Here is a 6,230-nt window from a genome sequence, read left to right as displayed (position 1 = left end):
CAGTGACCTTTCAGATATTGATAGTAAATCACTTGCTGAGTTAATTAGGGTGATTGGTGGGCCTCATGATACCTTAAAATGGAGTGATTATTCACTTACATCTGATCATCTTGAAAAGCTGGTTGAATCAAAAGGTGAGAATGAGACATTGAATTGCGATAGGATAGACATGAGTAAGATTAACCTATCTTCAATCAGAGGAAGAACATTAGCTTACCTTTTTAAGGTCTCTCCACACCTCATACATATTGACATGAGTGAATGTAATTTATCAGGTAATATTATTAATGAAATGACGGAGGAATGTTGCAGGATGAATGTAGTATTAAAAGACAACATGCTTACATTGAAGGGCAATGACCTTTCAGATATTGATAGTAAATCCCTTGCTGAGTTAGTTAGGGTGATTGATGGGCCTCATAATCCCTTAAAATGGAGTGATTATTCACTCACATCTGATCATCTTGAAAAGCTGGTTGACTCAATAGGTGTGAATAAGACATTGAATTGGGAGAGGATAGACATCAGTAGGATTAACCTATCTTCAATCAGAGGAAGAGCATTAGCTCACCTTTTTAAGGTCTCTCCACACCTGATCCATATTGACATGGACCATTGTAATTTATCAGGTAGTATTATTAATGAAATGACGGAGGAATGTTGTAGGATGAATGTAGTATTGAAAGATAACATGCTTAGTTTGAAGGGCCATGACCTTTCAGATATTGATAGTAAATCACTTGCTGAGTTAATTAAGGTGATTGGTGGGCCTCATGATACCTTAAAATGGAGTGATTATTCACTTACATCTGATCATCTTGAAAAGCTGGTTGAATCAATAGGTGAGAATGAGACATTGAATTGCGATAGGATAGACATGAGTAAGATTAACCTATCTTCAATCAGAGGAAGAACATTAGCTCACCTTTTTAAGGTCTCTCCACACCTCATACATATTGACATGAGTGAATGTAATTTATCAGGTAGTATTAATAATGAAATGACGGAGGAATGTTGTAGGATGAATGTAGTATTGAAAGACAACATGCTTACATTGAAGGGCAATGACCTTTCAGATATTGATAGTAAATCCCTTGCTGAGTTAGTTAGGGTGATTGATGGGCCTCATAATTCCTTAAAATGGAGTGATTATTCACTTACATCTGATAATCTTGAAAAGCTGGTTGAATCAATAGGTGAGAATGAGACATTGAATTGGACAAGGATAGACATGAGTAAGATTAACCTATCTTCAATCAGAGGAAGAACATTAGCTCACCTTTTTAAGGTCTCTCCACACCTGATCCATATTGGCATGGACCATTGTAATTTAACAGGGAGTATTATTAATGAAATGATGGAGGAATGTTGTAGGATGAATGTAGTATTGAAAGACAACATGCTTAGCTTGGAGGGCCATGACCTTTCAGATATTGATAGTAAATCACTTGCTGAGTTAGTTAGGGTGATTGATGACTCTTTTGAAAACTTCAGTTGGAGTGATTACTCACTCACATTTGATCATCTTGAAAAGCTGGTTGACTCGATAGGTGTGAATAAGACATTGAATTGGGAGAGGATAGACATCAGTAGGATTAACCTATCTTCAATCAGAGGAAGAGCATTAGCTCACCTTTTTAAGGTCTCTCCACACCTGATCCATATTGACATGGACCATTGTAATTTAACAGGTAGTATTATTAATGAAATGATGCAGGAATGTTGTAGGATGAATGTAGTATTGAAAGACAACATGCTTAGCTTGGAGGGCCATGACCTTTCAGATATTGATATTAAATCACTTGCTGAGTTAGTTAGGGTGATTGATGACTCTTTTGAAAACTTTAGATGGAGTGATTACTCACTCACATCTGATCATCTTGAAAAAATGGTTGACTCAATAGGTGTGAATAAGACATTGAATTGGGAGAGGATAGACATCAGTAGGATTAACCTATCTTCAATCAGAGGAAGAGCATTAGCTCACCTTTTTAAGGTCTCTCCACACCTGATCCATATTGACATGAGCCATTGTAATTTATCATTTAGTATTATTAATGAAATGATGGAGGAATGTTGTAGGATGAATGTAGTATTGAAAGACAACATGCTTAGTTTGGAGGGCAATGACCTTTCAGATATTGATAGTAAATCACTTGCTGAGTTAGTTAGGGTGATTGATGACCCTTTTGAAAACTTCAGATGGAGTGATTACTCACTCACATCTGATCATCTTGAAAAGCTGGTTGACTCAATAGGTGTGAATAAGACATTGAATTGGGAGAGGATAGACATCAGTAGGATTAACCTATCTTCAATCAGAGGAAGAGCATTAGCTCACCTTTTTAAGGTCTCTCCACACCTGATCCATATTGACATGAGCCATTGTAATTTATCATTTGGTATTATTAATGAAATGATGGAGGAATGTTGTAGGATGAATGTAGTATTGAAAGACAACATGCTTAGTTTGGAGGGCAATGACCTTTCAGATATTTATAGTAAATCATTTGCTGAGTTAATTAGGGTGATTGGTGAGCCTCATGATACCTTAGATAATTACTTTCCAAGGTATAACAAGCCTCATAATACCTTAAAATGGAGTGATTATTCACTTACATCTGATCATCTTGAAAAGCTGGTTGAACCAATAGGTGAGAATGAGACATTGAATTGGACAAGGATAGACATGAGTAAGATTAACCTATCTTCAATCAGAGGAAGAACATTAGCTCAACTTTTTAAGGTCTCTCCACACCTGATACATATTTCCATGAGTGAATGTAATTTATCAGGTAGTATTATTAATGAAATGATGGAGGAATGTTCTAGGATGAATGTAGTATTGAAAGACAACATGCTTACATTGAAGGGCAATGACCTTTCAGATATTGATAGTAAATCACTTGCTAAGTTAGTTAGGGTGATTGGTGGGCCTCATGATACCTTAAAATGGAGTGATTACTCACTCACATCTGATCATCTTGAAAAGCTGGTTCAATCAATAGGTGAGAATGAGACATTGAATTGGATAAGATAGACATGAGTAGGATTAACCTATCTTCAATCAGAGGAAGAACATTAGCTCACCTTTTTAAGGTCTCTCCACAGCAGATCCATATTGACATAAGCCATTGTAATTTATCAGGTAGTATTATTAATGAAATGATGGAGGAATGTTGTAGGATGAATGTAGTATTGAAAGACAACATGCTTAGATTGGAGGGCAATGACCTTTCAGATATTGATAGTAAATCACTTGCTGAGTTAATTAGGGTGATTGGTGGGCCTCATGATACCTTAAAAAGGAGTGATTACTCACTCACATCTGATCATCTTGAAAAGCTGGTTGACTCAATAGGTGTGAATAAGACATTGAATTGGGAGAGGATAGACATCAGTAGGATTAACCTATCTTCAATCAGAGGAAGAGCATTAGCTCACCTTTTTAAAGTCTCTCCACACCTGATCCATATTGACATGGACCATTGTAATTTATCATGTAGTATTATTAATGAAATGACGGAGGAATGTTGTAGGATGAATGTAGTATTGAAAGACAACATGCTTAGTTTGGAGGGCCATGACCTTTCAGATATTGATAGTAAATCACTTGCTGAGTTAATTAGGGTGATTGGTGGGCCTCATGATACCTTAAAATGGAGTGATTATTCACTTACATCTGATCATCTTGAAAAGCTGGTTGAATCAATAGGTGAGAATGAGACATAGAATTGCGATAGGATAGACATGAGTAAGATTAACCTATCTTCAATCAGAGGAAGAACATTAGCTCACCTTTTTAAGGTCTCTCCACACCTGATACATATTGACATGAGTGAATGTAATTTATCCGGTAGTATTATTAATGAAATGATGGAGGAATGTTCTAGGATGAATGTAGTATTGAAAGACAACATGGTTACATTGAAGGGCAATGACCTTTCAGATATTGATAGTAAATCACTTGCTGAGTTAGGGTGATTGATGGGCCTCTTACTTCCTTAAAATATAGTGATTATTCACTCACATCTGATCATCTTGAAAAGCTGGTTGAATCAATAGGTGAGAATGAGACATTGAATTGAACAAGGGTAGACATGAGTAAGATTAACCTATCTTCAATCAGAGGAAGAACATTAGTTCACCTTTTTAAGGTCTCTCCACACCTGATACATATTGATATGAGTGAATGTAATTTATCAGGTAGTATTATTAATGAAATGATGGAGGAATGTTCTAGGATGAATGTAGTATTGAAAGACAACACGCTTACATTGAAGGGCAATGACCTTTCAGATATTGATAGTAAAGCACTTGCCGAGTTAGTTAGGGTGATTGATGGACCTCATAATTCCTTAAAATGGAGTGATTATTCACTTACATCTGATCATCTTGAAAAGCTGGTTGATTCAATAGGTGAGAATGAGACATTTAATTGGACAAGGATAGACATGAGTAAGATTAACCTATCTTCAATCAGAGGAAGAACATTAGCTCACCTTTTTAAGGTCTCTCCACACCTGATCCATATTGGCATAGACCATTGTAATTTATCAGGTAGTATTATTAATGAAATGATGGAGGAATGTTGTAGGATGAATGTAGTATTGAAAGACAACATGCTTAGCTTGGAGGGCCATGACCTTTCAGATATTGATAGTAAATCACTTGCTGAGTTAGGGTGATTGATGACCCTTTTGAAAACTTCAGTTGGAGTGATTACTCACTCACATCTGATCATCTTGAAAAGCTGGTTGACTCAATAGGTGTGAATAAGACATTGAATTGGAAGAGGATAGACATCAGTAGGATTAACAGTCTTCAATCAGAGGAAGAGCATTAGCTCACCTTTTTAAGGTCTCTCCACACCTGATCCATATTGACATGGACCATTGTAATTTATCAGGTAGTATTATTAATGAAATGATGGAGGAATGTTGTAGGATGAATGTAGTATTTAAAGACAACATGCTTAGTTTGGAGGGCAATGACCCTTCAGATATTGATAGTAAATCACTTGCTGAGTTAATTAGGGTGATTGATGGGCCTCATGATACCTTAAAATGGAGTGATTATTCACTTACATCTGATCATCTTGAAAAGCTGGTTGAATCAATAGGTGAGAATGAGACATTGAATTGGGAGAGGATAGACATCAGTAGGATTAACAGTCTTCAATCAGAGGAAGAGCATTAGCTCACCTTTTTAAGGTCTCTCCACACCTGATCCATATTGACATGGACCATTGTAATTTATCAGGTAGTATTATTAATGAAATGATGGAGGAATGTTGTAGGATGAATGTAGTATTTAAAGACAACATGCTTAGTTTGGAGGGCAATGACCTTTCAGATATTAATAGTAAATCCCTTGCTGAGTTAGTTAGGGTGATTGATGGGCCTCATAATTCCTTAAAATGGAGTGATTATTCACTTACATCTGATCATCTTGAAAAGCTGGTTGAATCAATAGGTGAGAATGAGACATTGAATGGGTATGAGATAGACATGAGTAAGATTAACCTATCTTCAATCAGAGGAAGAACATTAGCTCAACTTTTGAAGGTCTCTCCACACCTGATCCATATTGACATGAGCCATTGTAATTTATCATTTAGTATTATTAATGAAATAATGGAGGAATGTTGTAGGATGAATGTAGTATTGAAAGACAACATGCTTACATTGAAGGGCAATGACCTTTCAGATATTTATAGTAAATCACTTGCTGAGTTAATTAGGGTGATTAGTGGGCCTCATGATACCCTAGATAATTACTTACTAAGCCATAACAAGCCTCAAAATACCTTAAAGTGGAGTGATTATTCACTTACATCTGATCATCTTGAAAAGCTGGTTGACTAATAGGTGTGAATAAGACATTGATTGAATTGGGAGAGGATAGACATGAGTAGGATTAACCTATCTTCAATCAGAGGAAGAACACTAGCTTACCTTTTTAAAGGTCTCTCCACACCTGATCCATATTGACATGCGTCATTGTAATTTATCAGGTAGTATTATTAATGAAATTATGGAGGAATGTTGTAGGATGAATGTAGTATTGAAAGACAAACATGCTTAGTTTGGAGGGCAATGACCTTTCAGATATTAAAAGTTAGGGTGATTGGTGGGCCTCATGATACCTTAAAATGGAGTGATTATTCACTTACATCTGATCATCTTGAAAAGCTGGTTGAATCAATAGGTGAGAATGAGACATTGAGG

This window comes from Anneissia japonica, unplaced genomic scaffold (assembly GCF_011630105.1).
Source record: "Anneissia japonica isolate Jap-2015-1 unplaced genomic scaffold, ASM1163010v1 scaffold15505_len60709_cov126, whole genome shotgun sequence".
NCBI classification, from domain to species: Eukaryota; Metazoa; Echinodermata; class Crinoidea; order Comatulida; family Comatulidae; genus Anneissia; species Anneissia japonica.
This window is presented reverse-complemented; position numbering follows the sequence as displayed.